Source organism: Elgaria multicarinata, chromosome 2, assembly GCF_023053635.1.
Source record: "Elgaria multicarinata webbii isolate HBS135686 ecotype San Diego chromosome 2, rElgMul1.1.pri, whole genome shotgun sequence".
Classification (NCBI taxonomy): Eukaryota; Metazoa; Chordata; class Lepidosauria; order Squamata; family Anguidae; genus Elgaria; species Elgaria multicarinata.
This window is the reverse complement of record NC_086172.1, coordinates 74,516,381-74,533,407: the sequence shown is the minus strand read 5'-3', so window position 1 is coordinate 74,533,407 and position 17,027 is coordinate 74,516,381. Positions and strand designations below refer to the sequence as shown.

Sequence of the window (17,027 nt, the reverse complement as noted above, 5' to 3'; positions counted from 1 at the left end):
GGATGCGTACTGAGGAAGCCATACAGAGGTTCATTCATTTCACCATTGTATCTAAGCAGATATACTGTAATTCTATAGTTCAAAAGGCATGTAAGGCTGCATGACCTGTTTGTGGATTTTCGGTTGACAGCTAGAAGGTCAGCGTGTGAACAGAATGATGGACTAGATGGACCCTTGGTCTGACCCAGCATGGCTCTTCTTATGTTCTTATGACCAAATGTTCTGGAGTATTCTCTTATATAAAGACTCTGTTTAAATTAAAGCAAATACGTTCTAGCAACCAAGTGGCATATATTGCGTGTTTTGGAAATGTGTGATTTGTGAAATAGGAAACTTTATTTAAATATGATTTAAATTGAATCAATTTTCTTGGTGACTTAAGTTGTGATTTAATTGGTCTTTATTATTCATTCATTTATTCTAGAGCATTACTTATTCTAGAGCATTCCCCCCACCCCGCTGTACAGCTGAAAAGGGCTCCCACTGTGGTTTATAAACAACAATAATAAGACATTCCCTCCCTCAGGTTTATAATCTAAACAGAATGACACACAAGGAAAAGGGAGGGAAAAAGCAAGCCAGACTGGAAATAGTCAACATTCTTAAATGTAGAATCAAACTTTGGATACCTAGGCAGCTGAACCGCCTGGGTTTTTCCTACCTTACTCCCAGGTTCTCTTCTATAAGGGCTATTCCAGAATCATGCCTTATACCCCAGTTTGGTTACTGTTATTTCTGTCAGCCCACTCCATTTGTTATTAGTATTAATCTATTCGGTAGACCCCAGAGTCTTGCAGCCTTGCCACTGGTTGCTTTCATGTATTCTGGGAGTTATTCGGCATATAGCATGCATAACTGAGAGCAGCTTCATAGGTGAAGTTCCCCTTCATGGACATAATTTTCTGATAGGACACTGTGTAGATAGCAAGGCTTGGAAGAGGGTAGAGATCTTTTTCTTCTCTTGTAACATGGACTGAGTAGCAGATATCTACAGTTGTGAAGAAAGAACACAGGACCACTCATCACATACCAGATACAAGGGTTTTCTTCAGGGATGTTATGTAGTACATGAATCAAGTACGAACAGTTATACTATTGCATGATTAGGTACCTTGACAAAATACCAAGTTTTTAATGATATTTTGGGTTTATCTGCTATGATTTTCACCTGAACACCATAGGACTTGACCTTGAATGCGCTCAAAAGCCGAAGCAAATTAAATAGCTCCTACTTCAGGTAAACCGATAACATTTACAAGCCCTGAGTTACTGCCTCTCAGGATTCTTGGGTGGCCTGCTCTGCTGCTCCACTGATTATCATTTCCTATTACTGATGTGATGTGTTCAGCATTTCCTCTGGGAGACTATCAGAAAGATGAGCTTTGACTGATGTTGTGCAGGTGAGTGATTTGGGCAATGTCACCTCAGTCTGAGCTCACAGTCTTGTCATCAGTGGGGCGCTAGGTCATTTTAGACCCTGGACTTTAGTCTTATGGGGACCCCTTTTAGATGACCATGTGCTCAATTAATAAAATGTACATCCGTAACCATGTACATGCCTGGCTGGCCATACCCTAACTATAACTTTAAAAGAAGAGAAAAAAGAACAAAGAAATGATACTACAGTAAGCGGCATCAGCCCCAGTAGGCCCTGCATGCCCATGCTAGCTCATGTGCTGACACTGGGCCTGTTTACTGTTGTCCCTATCACCTGCTGGTTTCTTGTGGTCGTCTGGGTCTCCCCTAGACTCTGGGGCCCTCGACTTCAGCCTTGAAGTCCAACCCTAGCCGTGATACAGGCATGGCTCCCTTACTGCCCTGCCATGATTGTTCAGTGGCAGCATCCTGGCTTGAATTGTCTACTTGTTAAAATGTTAGACACTTACCAACTTTAATATGGATGCCTTGTGAGCTGGGCCGGCAGCTAGGGTTGCCTGGCAACATTGGCCTCCTGCCCAACTTGCATGGGAAAGGGTAGAGGAAGAACTGGAGGAGATGGATGCTTCTTCCTGAATGCTCTAGTCAGTGCAGTGGATCTTGGAAAAGAACAGGAGTCCAACCACGTTGTCTTAGGAGAGTAGGGCATTTGATCCAGTGTTTTCTGATGGTGGCCTTTGAGACATTTTAAGGAGCAGAGTACTTTGTTGCCGGACTGCAACTAGCAGAGTATTTTCATTTTGGGATGCTTTTTTTTTTTTTAGCAGCAGGGGTGTAAAGTGTGACAAGATTAAATCAGCAGTATAAATGCCTTATAATCAAGTTCCTGCATAAATCAAGACACTTCTGGAATGAAATATTCATGCTCATGGTGTCATTAAACTTTTGGCACTGAACAGCAAGTTTAAAGATAGAAGGATGATTCCTTAAGTTTCTTGTAGCTTCTTTGGTGCTCTGAACTGTCCAGTATCGACCACAACATATGGCCTATCTGGACTGGGTGGGTCCCTTATGGTCTGGACCATTCTGGCTGTGCTTCATTTTGTGATCCCCCCAAAGTTCATGATGCAATCCTATGTGTGTTTAGACTGGAAAAAGTTCTACAAATCCCAGCACTGGGGATACTGGGAGTGGTAGGACTTTTTGCTGTCTAAGCATGCATAAGATTGCACCCTAATGACCTGATGGAAGTCAAATTGGGCCTTGGCCTGCAATCCTTGCCATACGTTTTTGGAAGTCAAGTCCCATTTTACACAGTTGGGCATTCCCGCCCTGGGTAAACACATATAAGATTGTGGAGCAGTGTCAGAATTTGTGCTCTAGATCATAATCACAATCTCTTCTGTTCTGACTGTCAATGTTTTACTTCAAAACATAATCGGTAACATTTTTATTCCAGCATGGTTCCTGGCTTGCAGAGTAGGAGGAATTCCTGGATTTCCTAGTTCTTTGCTCTTGCTAACAGCAGTTTTGAGGATGCTTTACTTCAACAAATAAATTCAGCTTCCCCGAATGCTAAGCTGATCGGTCGGGGGACACATTAAATAATAAATAAATAAATAAGCAAACAAGTTGTCGCTGTGGTTAGTTCCAGGCAGGATTGATTTTCCATTTGTATAGCTTAGACAGATACAGTCTCCGAGTTTGAGTAAACCTCTCTCGCCATCCGATGGCAGCCGTGGCCCATGAACGTAATGAGAATAATCATTCTTAATTAGACAGCAATTTAAAAGGCAGCAGCTGTGTTCTTGATTGGACAGCTCTGCAATAAAATTGTGCATGCGAGTGGGCAAGTGGAGGGAGGGTGTGGCGAGACAGGATAACGGCTTAAGCTGAAAGGAAGGGAGAGTGGAATGAGTAAATGAGAGGGACGCTTGTGCGTGTGGTTTTCTTTCTTTCTTTCTTTCTTTCTTTCTTTCTTTCTTTCTTTCTTTTTTGAAGAAAGAAAGAACGAAAAAGCCAATAGTTGAGCAACTTCATCATGAAACGGTAGAGGAAATCCAAGGCACAAGAAAGTGAAAATGTGTTTTCTCCAAGATCAACTGGAATGAGTAAAATTAGAGAGAGCTACCACTGAATAATTGGAGCTGATATTCACATCGGCTCTTTTCTTACAGGTTCAGGTGGGGACAATAGGCTCTTTTCTTACAGGTTCAGGTGGGGACAATAACCTCCTTGTGTGGTAGCTTCCTCCTGGATAGTTATATTATTGTGGGGAGTGGGCAGGCACACCTTCAATCCCCAGCTCTTGGATTTGGTGGTAACATGAATGATTGGGCCTTGCTTTTGTAGGTTCCGTTCCACCTGAGATGAAGCTGTGTTCTAAGGCACACACGGAAGAGTCCAATTGAGTTATCCCCCTGGGGTTGTAGTTCTTCAGGCCATGTCTTGTGCCCCCTCCCTCACATGCCAGAGATAAAATTAACAAAATGGGGGAAATTGGGGGGCACAGACAGCTTCCACTACGGGACAGTATAAAAATGAAACATCAACAACAATACAGCTCCCACCACTACATTGTTTCTTGTTTCTGTGATGTGCCTTAAGGGGGCACATTAGCCTAGGAGTTTAGCCTGTCTTCCTACATGGTTGGGCTGCCTCACTTTGTCTTCCTGCTGCATAGATGCTGGTTTCCTTGCTGTCCTAATGTAGGACTCAAGTGGGATGTCCTCTTTCAGTTTGATGGATGGTCTAGGTAGGCCCTATTAGCTGCGTGGCTTTGTTGTGCCTCTGTCTGCATGGAGGTCATCCTCTTTCCAAGGATTTTAATCTCTCTAACTCATGACAGACTCTAGCTCTGCTAGACAGCTTTGCTTGTCTGCATTGTGGTCCAGGCCTGTGCTCAACCAATGCAGCCTAAGATGGCCAGGTGTCCTCTTTGACAGAGGATGGTCCTCTGTTCGAAGGGCTCTCCTGTCTAATTATGGTTTAAAGATAATGAACTATTAGAACTGTTGCTCATCAAGAGTTAGCACCTAGAGAGCAGGAAGGCACACAGGTCACCTGGACACAGTCTTACGGTATGGTGCGATGTACTGTATTTCTATTTAAATTATAATACTTATTTCTACAGTTTGCATATACATACAAAACAGCATATGCAAATGTTATGTAAATCACTGTCTTCTTTTTGGGTGATGCATGCCCTCTTTTATGGAAATTTACAGGTAGCCACCCTACAGCAGGATTCCTATGCAAAATCTCTCTCTCTCTCTCTCTCTCTCTCTCTCTCTCTCTCTCTCTCTCTCTCTCTCTCTGGCCACCCTAGGAGACCTACTGACTTGGAACGATATGGACTGGCCCGTTTAAGGCCACAGCAGTTTTCTCCCCTCTCTCCGTTCCCACTTTGGTGATTGCATTTCCCCTGGAAAGCTCTTTGACTTCAGATACGTTCTCCCTTGGGGCTGGGGGTCACAAGGCCAAGGGAATAATTGACGAGGTCAACAGGCTAAAGTGCTGGAGAAGATGCTTGGGATATTGAGCTGGGAGGGGGTAGGGGAGGGATCTCAAAGAGCCCCCCATGGGCTCCTGTCACTTTCGCTGATGGGAGACTGAGTGACTTTTCAAGCATGTGGCATGAGGATGACGGCGAAGAGAAGGCTTAGATGGAACAGAAGCTTGCAGTCACAATTGTTTACCAAGCGATCGGAAACAGACAATGCTGTGATCAGTATTCCCCATGGCTTCCACTGACCCTAAGCATGATACTCTCATCGGCTCTCTTGGATGATAAAGGTAGTGTGACAGTGTTGCCCGAATGTTTGGGTGCTCTGCATATTTCTTTTGGACAGCCTTAGGGGAGCTTCAGATAAGCTATGGGCATTTTCTGAAACGCTGCCTACCAACCCTTTGGGTGACCCTTAGTAAGCTTTCCTGCCGCAATTCCCCCCGCCTGGCTCAACAAAGGTCCCCACAACTTTGACACTACTGTCTCCTGAACATGAGGGGTGTTACTAGGCACTTAAAAGATTTGGGGCCCAATCTTTCCATTGGTGTCAGTAGAAGATTTTTTCCTACCCTTGGTTGCCATGCAGAGCAGGGATTTCGGGGACCACAATGCACTGGAAGGGAGGGTTAACACTTTCCTCCCCAGCTAGATAATCACATTTCTATGCTTTCCTCTTCAGGCAGGAGGGAAAGACAATCTTGAGACAATCTAAAATTAGCTTGTCATTTTTTTCCCAACGTGGCAAATTCCATGGTTTTTCCTATGGGGATTTCCCTACAGTCAGCCTTCCCCAACATGGTGCCCTCCAGATGTTTTGGATGCCAGTTTCCACCAGCTTTCTGATTGAGTGCTCCCTTGAATAGAATTACCCTGGGAGAAAAGGACATATCTGTGGATGAGAGATTTGAAGGGTCATGTACCCAACATGGATATTCAGGATCTTAGGGTGCAATCTCATATATATTTACACATTAAAAAATCTATAGTATTGAGCATTACCCATCCAACATGTGGCTAGAGATGATGGGAGTTGTAGTCCAAACATTTGGAGGGCACCACACTGGGGAAGGTGGTTACAGGCAACGTAAATGATTGTTTCAGATCTTGTGTACAACAATATCCTGTTACTGGAAATGAACTCCAAGGCTGGAAAGCGGGGCTTGTGGTATCAAAGGAACATAGTTTATAGTAAAGTGTTTTTCATCCATTTTGCCTTCAAAGAGCAATGTCCACATTGACTTGTGTGCTATATGGAAACCCTGCACATTTGATTGCAAAAGATTCTGGGTATGTTCTAGGCTACGATGCATTCTCAGTTCATGCTGGAGACCACCCTGCATGAACAGAGTCTGTACCCTGCAACACACCAAATGCACCCCGTGGTTCCATATGTTATAGGGTGATTAGTAGTGGTGGGCAAGTTGTCTTTCGGTCAAGTTTGTCTACAAATATTGATTTTCTCAGTGAGAAGTCCCATGGGAGTTTCCAAGGAACTCGAGTTCTCTGAAAGCTCAGAGCTGAAATGCAGATGCTTTGAGAGTACATGCTTTACTTATTAGGTTCCTGGTTCAAACTTTAGCGTCTCCTAGAAATATCCAGATTTTGTGAAATCCATCCTGCGTGTGTTTCGTGGATTGCGCAGTGTCATTTGTTCCAGCATCCGTTCACAGGCGTATTCAATTGTGTTCTAAAATTCCTCAGAAAGATACTGGCAAAGCCCTCGGCTATGCTGTTATCACTTGACTAGAGTTGACTAGACTTAAATAAGCCGTCGTTGGTGTGTGTAAATGCGTGGTGATAGCGCTTTTAGGGAAATCCTCATAGTGCTGTCTCGTAAGCCAACATTCAATGTATATTCTCCTTATTTTGACTGTTCTTGTAGAAGGACAGGGGAAGATACACATTTTAGATGTTTCCCCCCTAGGATCTTTTCCTGATTGGATCACACAGGTCACCGGAGAAGGCCTCTTCCCCCCTTCTGCCTTCAGCTGCTTCTCTAGCCGATGGCACTCAGTTAACCACGTTTTCTTTTTTTACTTCTTGGGGATTTGGGGAGAAATGGGGTTTGCCTGGACTGCACTCCCATTTTGGGTCTGGGATATACTGAGATGGCACTGCATGGAGGGGGTTCCCGTCTTCTTTCTCTCTGTGCTCGGGTGACGAGTTTTGACGCACAACAGTACGATACTGAGGGGTGTGAACTGCTCCCCTCCCCGTATCTCTTCAAGCTTTTCTAAATGGGTGCTTTGTCTCCTGTCTCCCACTTTCCTGAGATTACAAGTGCAGGGAGGTGTGTGTGTGTGTGTGTGTGTCATGGGGGTGAGGTGGGGAGCTGCATGCAAGCGCTCCGTTTTCTTTCTTCTCTCTCCCTACCCCGACCCCCTCCACAAACCTAGACTGCAAGGAGCAGCTTCTCTCTATTAGCTCTGATGTAATGTGGTGGCCGGGGCCAACTCTGGAGGAACAGAGGGAACTGACAACAGGACAGGCTAGCCCTCACTCCCACCCTGTCGCCTATCATTGCCGTGGGACAGGGCGAGGGGTAGAGTGTGGTAATGCCAGTCTCAGGGATTGTTTTGCCTTGACTAGAAGCAAAGCTAGATGGGAAGGACAGGCCTACGTATGCTGCTGAGCACCCCCACCGCCACCCCTTTCTGCTTGAGATCCTGATTAGAAAGCAGCTCACATCTGACTGTCCTGCGGGCCTCCTGCAGCTGGGCTCTGCCTGTGTGCGTGCTTCCCTCGCTCAGTATGTGGAATTGCCCTGGGAGGAAAGGGCAGATCTGGGGAGGATAGAGCGCTTGGGAAGGTCACGATTCCCAACATGGAGGTTCAGGGCCATTGTGGCTTTTCAGGGAGCTTTTCTAGGCAGTGTTGGTTTTGAACGTAGAGGTATTTCCTCATTCCTGGCAGCCGACCCGAACGGCAGTGCTCCCAGTTAAGTGCGTCCGGATCATGTGATCCTTGCCACACATGCATGGGTTCTTTAGTAAGTGTTGTTCGCCCCTGGGGACCACAACTTTGATGGAAATGAGGGTTGTCCAGACTGTGTTTGTGCTGAGTGTTGTGTCATCATTGTGACAGCAATGCAAATTCATCCACACTGTATATCATATAATAGGGTGACCATATGACTGGATTTGTCCAGATTTGTCCGGTTTTTTGATGGCAAATCCGGGAGGGGGGAGGGGAAATCCGGATTTTTTTCCAAAGAGCAGCTCAATGGAAATTAACAAAAATGCTTATAACTCCATCATTTTTTAAGATAAAGACATGAAACTTGGCACAATGGTAGCTCTTAGGAAGGGCTTTAGTCATACCAAATTTGAAACAGATCCGTTCATCCATTGATTTTTTAGGATTTTTTTTAAAAATTGAGGTTTTAAAATTATTATTTTTAAAATTGTCATTTTTAAATATAAAGAGATAAAACTTTGTGCCATGATAGGATTTAGGTAGAGCTTTAGCCACACCAAATTTGAAACAGATCCATTCATCCACTGATTTGTTAGGATTTTTTAAAAAAATGAGGTTTTAAAATTATTGTTTTTTAAACTGTCATTTTTAAAGATAAAGAGCTGAAAGTTGGCACCATGTTAGCTTTTAGGTAGAGCTTTAGCCATACCAAATTTGAAACAGATCTGGGGCCAGTAGCAAACCCTGTTAACAACAACAGCAGCTTGCAATGAGTGAAGATACAGTCAGAAAAGATATTTGAGGGAAGGGGAGAATGTAACACACAGAGTATAGCAAAAGCTTCAAAGTACAGCAAAACCTACAGAAGTAGGAGTGAGTGAAGTTAATTTCAGATACAATGAATCTCTCACTTGTTCTTTATTTCAGTGATTTTAACATTAAGATGTTATGTAGAACAGATTTGTCTTAAATGTGTGCTGTAAAATCAGACATGTGACCAAGGCTATGTTCGGGTGGGCATGCCCCCTTGGTACTGGACACGCCCCCTTGGGGGCGACCATGTTGTCCTCCTTTTTGGTTTCCAAAATATGGTCACCCTATATAAAAACATTAGACGAGAAGCATCCTGTGTTATTTTTTCTTCGATTCCCTCCCCACTACTTTACAGGAGCTGTACTCTAGTTCTTCAGTGCTAAAGCACATGTCCCTTCCCAAATAAGGCCATCTCTCCAAGAGCTTTTTTACACAAGGCTGTTAGACTGTCGAATCTACTTTCGGTTTCAGAATTGAGATCTGTGCTCTACACAAAGCGCTTTTCCTGTCCTGCTTTTCAGCTGTATAACCTCATGGTGGCGATGTGCTATAGCAGAATAATACAACTCCACCTGTAGGAAAATATGTTTTCTTTTGCTTTCAGAAATAATACTCCATTTCCCCTTGTTCTAAAATAAACCAGGAAATTGCTCTTAAAAAACAGAAGTAAAACTGGAGAGTCACGATATTGTCTAAAGAACGCATAAACAATCGTGAATAGAGAATGACAAGTGAAGAATGAATGCCTCATTTAGAAAAGCTCCAAGTATTATCCAGCTATCTACATAGGAACAGGGATTCAGGATGCTTCCAGATGGAGGGCTTCTAGTGCTAGCAATCAGACAGCATGGTATAGCTATTCCATCTTTTCCCCCTTAATGGATTTTCCACAGTAAGAAGAAAGGTAGAAGAAGCGGTGGAAAAACCTGGAAGGGTTACAAATGGAAGATGACATCATCCAGATTTCCCCCCTCCCCCAAAAACAATTTGTGAACGGCATCATAAAAGCTTCATCTGAATGGAAGCACCCCACGTCTTACTGGAACTGGATGGGAGCTGGTGCCATTTTAATACTCTCTACAACAAACACTTGGAGGGCGCTGGAATGCTATTAGGGAGGGGCCGTAGCTCAGTGATAGAGCACCTGTTTTGCATGCAGAAGATCCCAGATTCGACCCTTAGCATCTCCAGGCAGGGCCAGGAAACAATCCTGCCTGAAACCTTGGAGAGCCACTGCCAGTCAGTGTCCACAGTGCTGGGCTAGATGGACCATTGGTCCAATGCTGCTTATGTTCTTATCTTCCTACCTGGAAAGGTCCTCAGTCCTGCACTGCAATGTAGCACATGTGCTCACACTCAGGATCTCGTCCCACCTCTAATTCTGATAACGTGCTCTGGTTTTCAACTCACTGTAACTATAAAGCAGGGTTTAAATCACCAAGTGGGGATTGAATCCTCCACTGTGGTTACCAAGAATTTTGTCTGCAGCTGGACACAACAATGTTACATAGCCAACATATGCTCTTCCCCCTCCCCCCCCCCCCATCCTGGCCTCCATTCCCCAACACAGCATTGGTTTTTCAAATATTTGCATTGGACTCTTTCCTGCAGTTAGGTTCCCAGTGAAGAGTCTGCCCTCAATCTCTGCTCCAGGCCTATTCTGGTGTCTAAAGTCCTTTACCAGCCCGATGCGCTTCATCTAATCCTATTTTCAGTGTCCCCTTTGAATGGCCCCTGGTTCTGAAGGAAGCTGTGGGCGTCTGAGGGGAAAGCCTGAATACTGCAAGCAGCGTCGTGGGTCTCCACCCTTTTGTTGAAAGGGGAAAATAGCATGTTTCTGGGAGATCTCCGGATAACTACTAGGTTCCCAGTCTGGCTGGGCCTCTAAAATGTCTGGTTGCAATCCCGTTGTTTAGACTAAAGTGGTGCGAAGGCCACGTTTCGGGCAGATTTTGGGAGGGGCTGACCTGGAATAAAAGAGCGCAATATTGGTAGGTGGAGAGAGGCCTTGTCAGCATTTGTCTTCCCTGTTAGTGGTGGAAGAAAAGGGGATGGGCACTATCCCATTTGGGAAGGGTTCGGAGGTGTGTTGTTTTCGTAGGAGGCCAAATCTTCGTTGTTTGGCTTTGCTGGGAGAATTCCACCACTCTTGGCATCCTGTCCCCAGGCCAGCTCAAATCTAAATGCTCAGGTGCTCAGACTACAACTCCTCTTGATTTGTGTTCCTAATGCATTGGGAGGTTTTCACCTAGCTAGCACTGTTTTCTCAAAGAAGTGGGCAAACAGGGAACATGATCTTTTGCACATTTTTAGAGACATAAAAAACTGACACATGAAGGCAAAAACAAAGAGAAAGGGAACGGTTAATGGAATCTTAACTCGCATGTGGCAGTCATGCACACTGATTGGTTATGTAGCTCTTCTAGTGTGCAAACAGCCCCCCCCCCCCACACACACACACTCAACAAGCTCCTCTTAGACTGAATAGTGCTCATTCTTTATGGCAAGGATGAGCTATGCTGGCAAGGGCTAGTGGTATTTGTTTGGGCCAAAATATCTGGATGGCCACATATTGCCCTCCTGCTTTATAAAGCTCAGTCAATACTGTAATAGGTTAATTAATTTTGTCTGAATAATAACTTGGCCCTCTTCCATTCCAATAGATCATTATATAGAGAAAGCTCGCTTAAGCCACTCTCCTTCTCAGGAACTACTTCAGCCTTCTCCCACATCTGAAGGGCACCAGCAAGTTAGAGAAGGTTAAATTAGTGATTTGGGTAAAGTGCTGGATTGCACCATTCTGACTTCAAGGAGGGTTATTTTTCGGTCCCTCTCAATTCACGGTGGGCTAAATGATGTGCAATGCAAGAGAAATGGATTCCCAAGTCAACAGCATCAGCTTTACGGCGTCTGCTCTCTCCCACCATCTGACTGATAGCTGCCTGTTCTTGAATTTCTGCCACAGTTTCCTGTGTGTTCTTGTGATGACAGCTCTCTCCTTTACAGTGTTTGGAAGCTAAGGGATTCCCCAATCACTCCCAGTGTGTGTCACTTTTTTGGCCAGAAGGCAGAGTTCCAAAGTTGCCCACCGCTAGTCCCTCATTCATTGCAAAAGGAGAGGCTGTCTGTGTAAACTCTAATGCTGTGAAAGAGAAGCAGAGGATCTTTCACTGTTGCATGCCTTTGGCTTTCTTAAATCAGGGACCTTGAAAACTTGTTGTGGTGGGTTCAGTCATTTCTGTTCACCCCTCTTAAAATAAAATATGGCTGAGGATGTGTTGTCTATCTTGCTTCCACTGGGCAGTGGTTTAAGAACCTTTGCCTAGCTTCTTGAAGACACAAGGCAAGCATTTCTCACTTTCTCTCAGTCTAGAGGTTTATTTAAACACAGACACAAAATTCTAGTTTTTTGCGTATCTGCTAGTGTGAGGCATCAGAGTAGATGGAGGTGGGGGTAGAGAAAACGTAGATAACGGAGGGGTCATAGAACCCCGAGGAATGCTGGCCTCCCCAAGCAAAACATCCTTGGCCGAAGCAGCTGCAGTGTTTCCTCTCCAGAGCCATGCGCCGGCCTCATAGGGTGCCTGAGCGCTGCTCAACAAAGATGCTAATCTAATTAGGTCTTGAGTCACCATGGAAGGAGAGATTTAGTTTTATCCTGACAACTTCATCTTTGGGGAGTGGGAAGGGGGAGGAGGTCTAAGATTAATCTGCTTTCCTTCACATTTCCTGAATCTTTTGCTCACCACTGGCTGCCCCCTTGTAACCCCATGAGACTCATGTGACCTGGATCATGGGTTGTCGTCCCCCCCTCCGCCTCAGGGGGAAGGGAATTGGGGGAAGGGGCTCTTTTTTCTGCTACAGCCCCCTTGGAGCCTGAGGGTCACGGTCGGAGAACTTCCTTGCTAGCCCAGCTTGGGAACAGCTGGCTATTGTTAGGACACGAGGTGCAGAGTGATGTTGGGAAGACTGGGCTGATAGTCTTTATCTCAGCAACTGTACCCTAACCCCTCCACAGGGACCATCACATATAAAAGTCCCCAAAGTTTTTTTATGGAGGCAGAGAGGGAAGGGGAGGAACAATTTTTTTGCTGGACACGGGAAGGGATAAATCTCCCGAGACTTGTATCATAAAACGTCCAGGTTTGTGGCATTAAAAAACCAAAACCGGCCCTCTGCCTTCATCCGTGATATATGGGGTCAGATTCCAGTCAGCTTGGCTGTTCGCTGACTGATAATGCAACAACATAATCTTGTTCCAAATGTTTGGAGGAGAGAGAGAAAGGAAGCTTGGATCCCCTCTTCCACCACTCCCCGGCAGAGTTTCCACATCAATATTTATTTTTGTTAAAAAAAAAAAAAAAGGCACCCTAACGGTGTCAGATCAGAAATAAAAAACATCTCATGTGATTATTTTGTAACAAGAGGCTGTTGGGCATCTCAAGAGGTTTGGGATACTGGGAAAGATACTGCTCATGTCCCCCCATGATTATCTGTGAACAGAGGGAGGTCAGGTCCACTGACTGGCTGCTCTCTGAGCCTGAACGTAGCAGATGGAATTCCTTCCTTGTCACATTGCTGATGGCTTGGTTCTCTGGACAGGCTGCCTCTGTGGATCCCTCACCGCTATGGCTGCCCTCTCACAGGACTGGAGAATGGTCCTTCGACAGAAGGTATCCCCGGAAATAAGATATCTGTCACTTTAACGCCATGTTAACAGTAGGCCCAGCATTACTGTTGAAAGTCATGCCTTTTTCTGGCAAGGTGTAACTTGGCTTATACCTTTGGTGTGACATGGGGCTCATCTACACTAAGCAGGATATTCCACTATGAAAGTGGTATATAAAAGGCAAGAGCCACACTACTGCTTTATAGTGGTATTGAAGTGCACTGCAGTATCTACACTACTGCGTTATAGTGGTATTGAAGTGCACTGACAACTGTTGGGGCCCATGACACATCTACGCCAAGCAGGATATTGCTCTATGAAAGTGGTATGAATGCGGTATAGGGTATGTGTCAATGGGCCCCAGTTGTCAGTGCACTTCAATACCACTATAAAGCACTGGTGTGGCTCCTGCCTTTTATATACTGCTTTCATACCACTTTCATACTGGAATATCCTGCTTGGTGTAGATGAGCCCATGGTCATGTTAACTGGTTCTCCACCCCTGCTCTCCACAGCATTTGCTGCTGTTGGCAGGATGTGGGGAGACACAGCATGACGAAATCACATCATGGTTAAGTGAAATTACATGTGATGGGAAGAGAGAGGGGAGAATGCAACACAGGCTTAGTCTAAACTGTAAATTGTTTATGCTTTTTCATATCTTCCTGTCTTTTCACAAAACCTAGTGTGTCAACTTAGATCTACCCTCTTCCCAAAACCAAAGTTTGCAATGAAAAACAACCAAGATCTGTGATAAGTCAATCCAATTTGAAGACTTGTTAAATTTATTTTCCCAAGTTTTATTTTATTATCAGAGTATGAGATTCCCCCCCCCCCACCGAATTTGGGGAAGGTGTGTGTGTGTGCGCGCATGCATGTGCATTTTATTTATTCTGTGGTGACATTTCTTGGTTTGTAGGAGCCTGAGGACCAAACTAGACAGGACACTATTCACACAATTAGAACATGTTATTTGCGTTGGAAGGAAAGTTCCCATTAATAGGAATGGAAACTTTCCTTCCAATGCAAATAACATGAACAGGTGTCCCAATCTGGACTGGAACTGCGAATTCCTCTTAGTGTTTCACCAGCCTGGCCTTTACTCCCCTGAGATCCATTGTGGCATCTAGCCCAAACTCTGAGCCCCTCAGGATATGTGAAAAGAATTAGAAAATGAATGGTACGGTCACAGAGAGTGGTGCAGTCCAAAAGGTGAACAGTTCACCTCAGTTCTCTGCCCTTTTGCCAGCAAAGCTTTGATCCTCTTTACATTAAATGAAGCTCTTCAGAAAGAAGGAGTAGAACAAGTGCATGACAGAAAAGAAAATGTAACTGCTGCTAGTTTAGTTTGGACACTACTTCTGGATGGAGGTCCCCTGGTGCTACCGATCAGTGTTCTTCTGCTGTAGCTACAAGTTGAACTGTAATTGATTGTCCACACACTTTAGAAGTCTAGTGTTTATTTTGCTGTGTTCATCTTGCTATGTTCTATCTTAGAGCATCATCAGACAAGCATTTTATAGCACGCTCATTACTGGGCAGTCACAGATTTTCACTGGGCCCTCTCAGGACACCATCTGCCTCCTGCACGCCTCCCGCTGGTTTCCCGCTCCTTCTGTCATTTTTTTCCATAGTAAAATAGTCCAAACAAAATGTGACTCTTCTGAGTTGTAACGAAATTGGTCGCCATTTCCTGCTGTGTGCAGAGAAGTTTTGCTATAAGATGCCCACTAGAGGGCGTTGTCTCACTACACTGAATGGGCCGCGTGGTTGCCGCTTGCTTCCCCTTTCTCTCCTGTGTGATTCTTCTCGTCCCTATAGTGGAAGAGCAGCAGGAAGCAGGAACGACGGTAAGGAAACACGGTTTCTCCCGTCTGATGATCGCCATAGCCTCCCCTTCTGCCAGCCCTCATTGGTCACAACACATGCCCTTCTCCCAAAGTTTTGAAGCAGATGATTTTAGCACCCTGTTGTGTGTGTGTGTGTGTTCCATTTTTGAAGCAGCACTGTTGCAGCTAAGCTTACTTCTGGGTAAACATGGTTATAAAGCAGGTTGTAACTCCCATCAACTTCACCTGAGAAAGCCTGATCTTTAGGGCAGACAAGTTTACAACCTGATTCTGTCAGACAACTCAATCTAGTGAGGTTCACAACCCAGCTAGAAAACCTGTAGGCTTGGTTTTCTGTGCTTGTTAGTTGTGTTCTTCTACCATGTCATGATTGTGGAGGGACGGGGGAGTGCCTGCGGCACAGGGCTGGAGAACTGCAGCTAATGTAAACATGGTTACTGATGGGACTAGAAGTTCCACCAATCTTACCTGAGAAAGCCTGATCTTTAGTCTAGTCAGTTGCACAACAACATCTCATTAGGCAACCCAATCTAGTCAGTTTCACAACCTGGATAGAAAACTTGTGGGATTGTCATTAAATCAGAAATGGATGGCAATCACTAAAGAAAGGAGGGGAATCCTCAACACATTATCCACTTTGGGCTCCATCACACGTAATTTTTTCACTTGCTTTGACTCCGTGTTTTTTTACCTCCGATGCATAAGCACATCAAACTTATGGTCTCTTTCACATGAATACGCTGCTCTTTCGCATGTTTGCTCTTCCACTCCACCCTGCCCCTCCTCTTTCTCCCTCCAGTTTATTGGTTGCTCCTTCTCCCCCACCCTTTAACAAGACATATACAAGCAGGTCCTGTCAGCTGAGTACTTCAACCAGACCGCCTTTCTGCCTGGCAAAAATGGAACAACCCTTTAGTGTGGCTCTTTAGGGGCATCGAGGGAGTACAATCCTATCTCTGCAGATATTCGGGCTTTGTACAATTTTAAAAAATGCTTTCGAGCCTGAGATGTAAGGTTTGGGTTTTATATTGAGGCTTGGAGCCAGCTGTTGGGAGAGATCACTTTTCCCTGCCAGGACTGGATGCAATCCATTCAAGCCAACAGCCAGACTCCTGTCACAGCACACGCCCCCAACAAAGGAAAACGTGAGAGTACAGCACTACACGGAGGCTTAAGGGTGCATTAAACACACTTAGAGAAAATAATCCAGACTTCAGGTGTTCTAGGAAAAGATGGAAAAGGCTGGAGAAGAGGCAGGGTGTCAGCAGGACAGGCACAATTTCATGTGAGTACCGAGCTGCAAATCCACACATCAAGCATGGTGAGAACGCACTAAATCGCTGGTGTGATGGAGCCCTTTCTCAAGGGCAGCTCTTCACCGTACATCAATTGTACCTTTTTCCCTATTAACACTTGCAAAGCAATTGCAGTGCTATTTGGCTCTTACCTTCCTTAACTGATTTTATGTGGTAAGAAAAACATGGGAGGATTAAAAATGGATGTTGATGTCATCTGGAACCTCCATAAAATTGCATGAACGAGGCTTAACAATTGCACATTAAAAGCTTCATTTGGAAGCACCCCAGGCTAATAGTACAAAGTAACTGTAGGGCATTTTGGTTCTTCCTCCGGATAATACTACGTCGCCAGATGAAGCAATGATAGCTTGTCATGCCTATTTCTTCCTGGTCCATTTGCTCATTTCCCCCTCCCACTTGTATTCTGTGCAACAATCCGGGAGTCCTGCATATTACAGCCAACGAGCTGTGTGTGTGTGTGTGCGCGCGCGCTTATGTGTGAGAGAAATAGGTCAAGGGACCAGGGAAGGAATGGTGACTGAAGCAGTGGCTGCTTTCTCTCCTGCTTCTTCTGTAGTGTTAAAGCTATGACACCA

At 44.9% G+C, this 17,027-nt stretch overlaps 1 protein-coding gene across 1 annotated transcript in view; it reads left to right on the top strand.

Annotated features, from left to right (window-relative positions):
- Window positions 1-16,399: 16,399 nt before the first annotated feature.
- Window positions 16,400-17,027, top strand: part of TNS1 (tensin 1) — a 274,729-nt gene continuing 274,101 nt past the window's right edge. The window contains exon 1 of the mRNA XM_063116731.1: window positions 16,400-16,418. The gene's annotated coding sequence lies outside the window, so the exon portion shown is untranslated. The remainder of the gene's footprint in view (window positions 16,419-17,027) is intronic.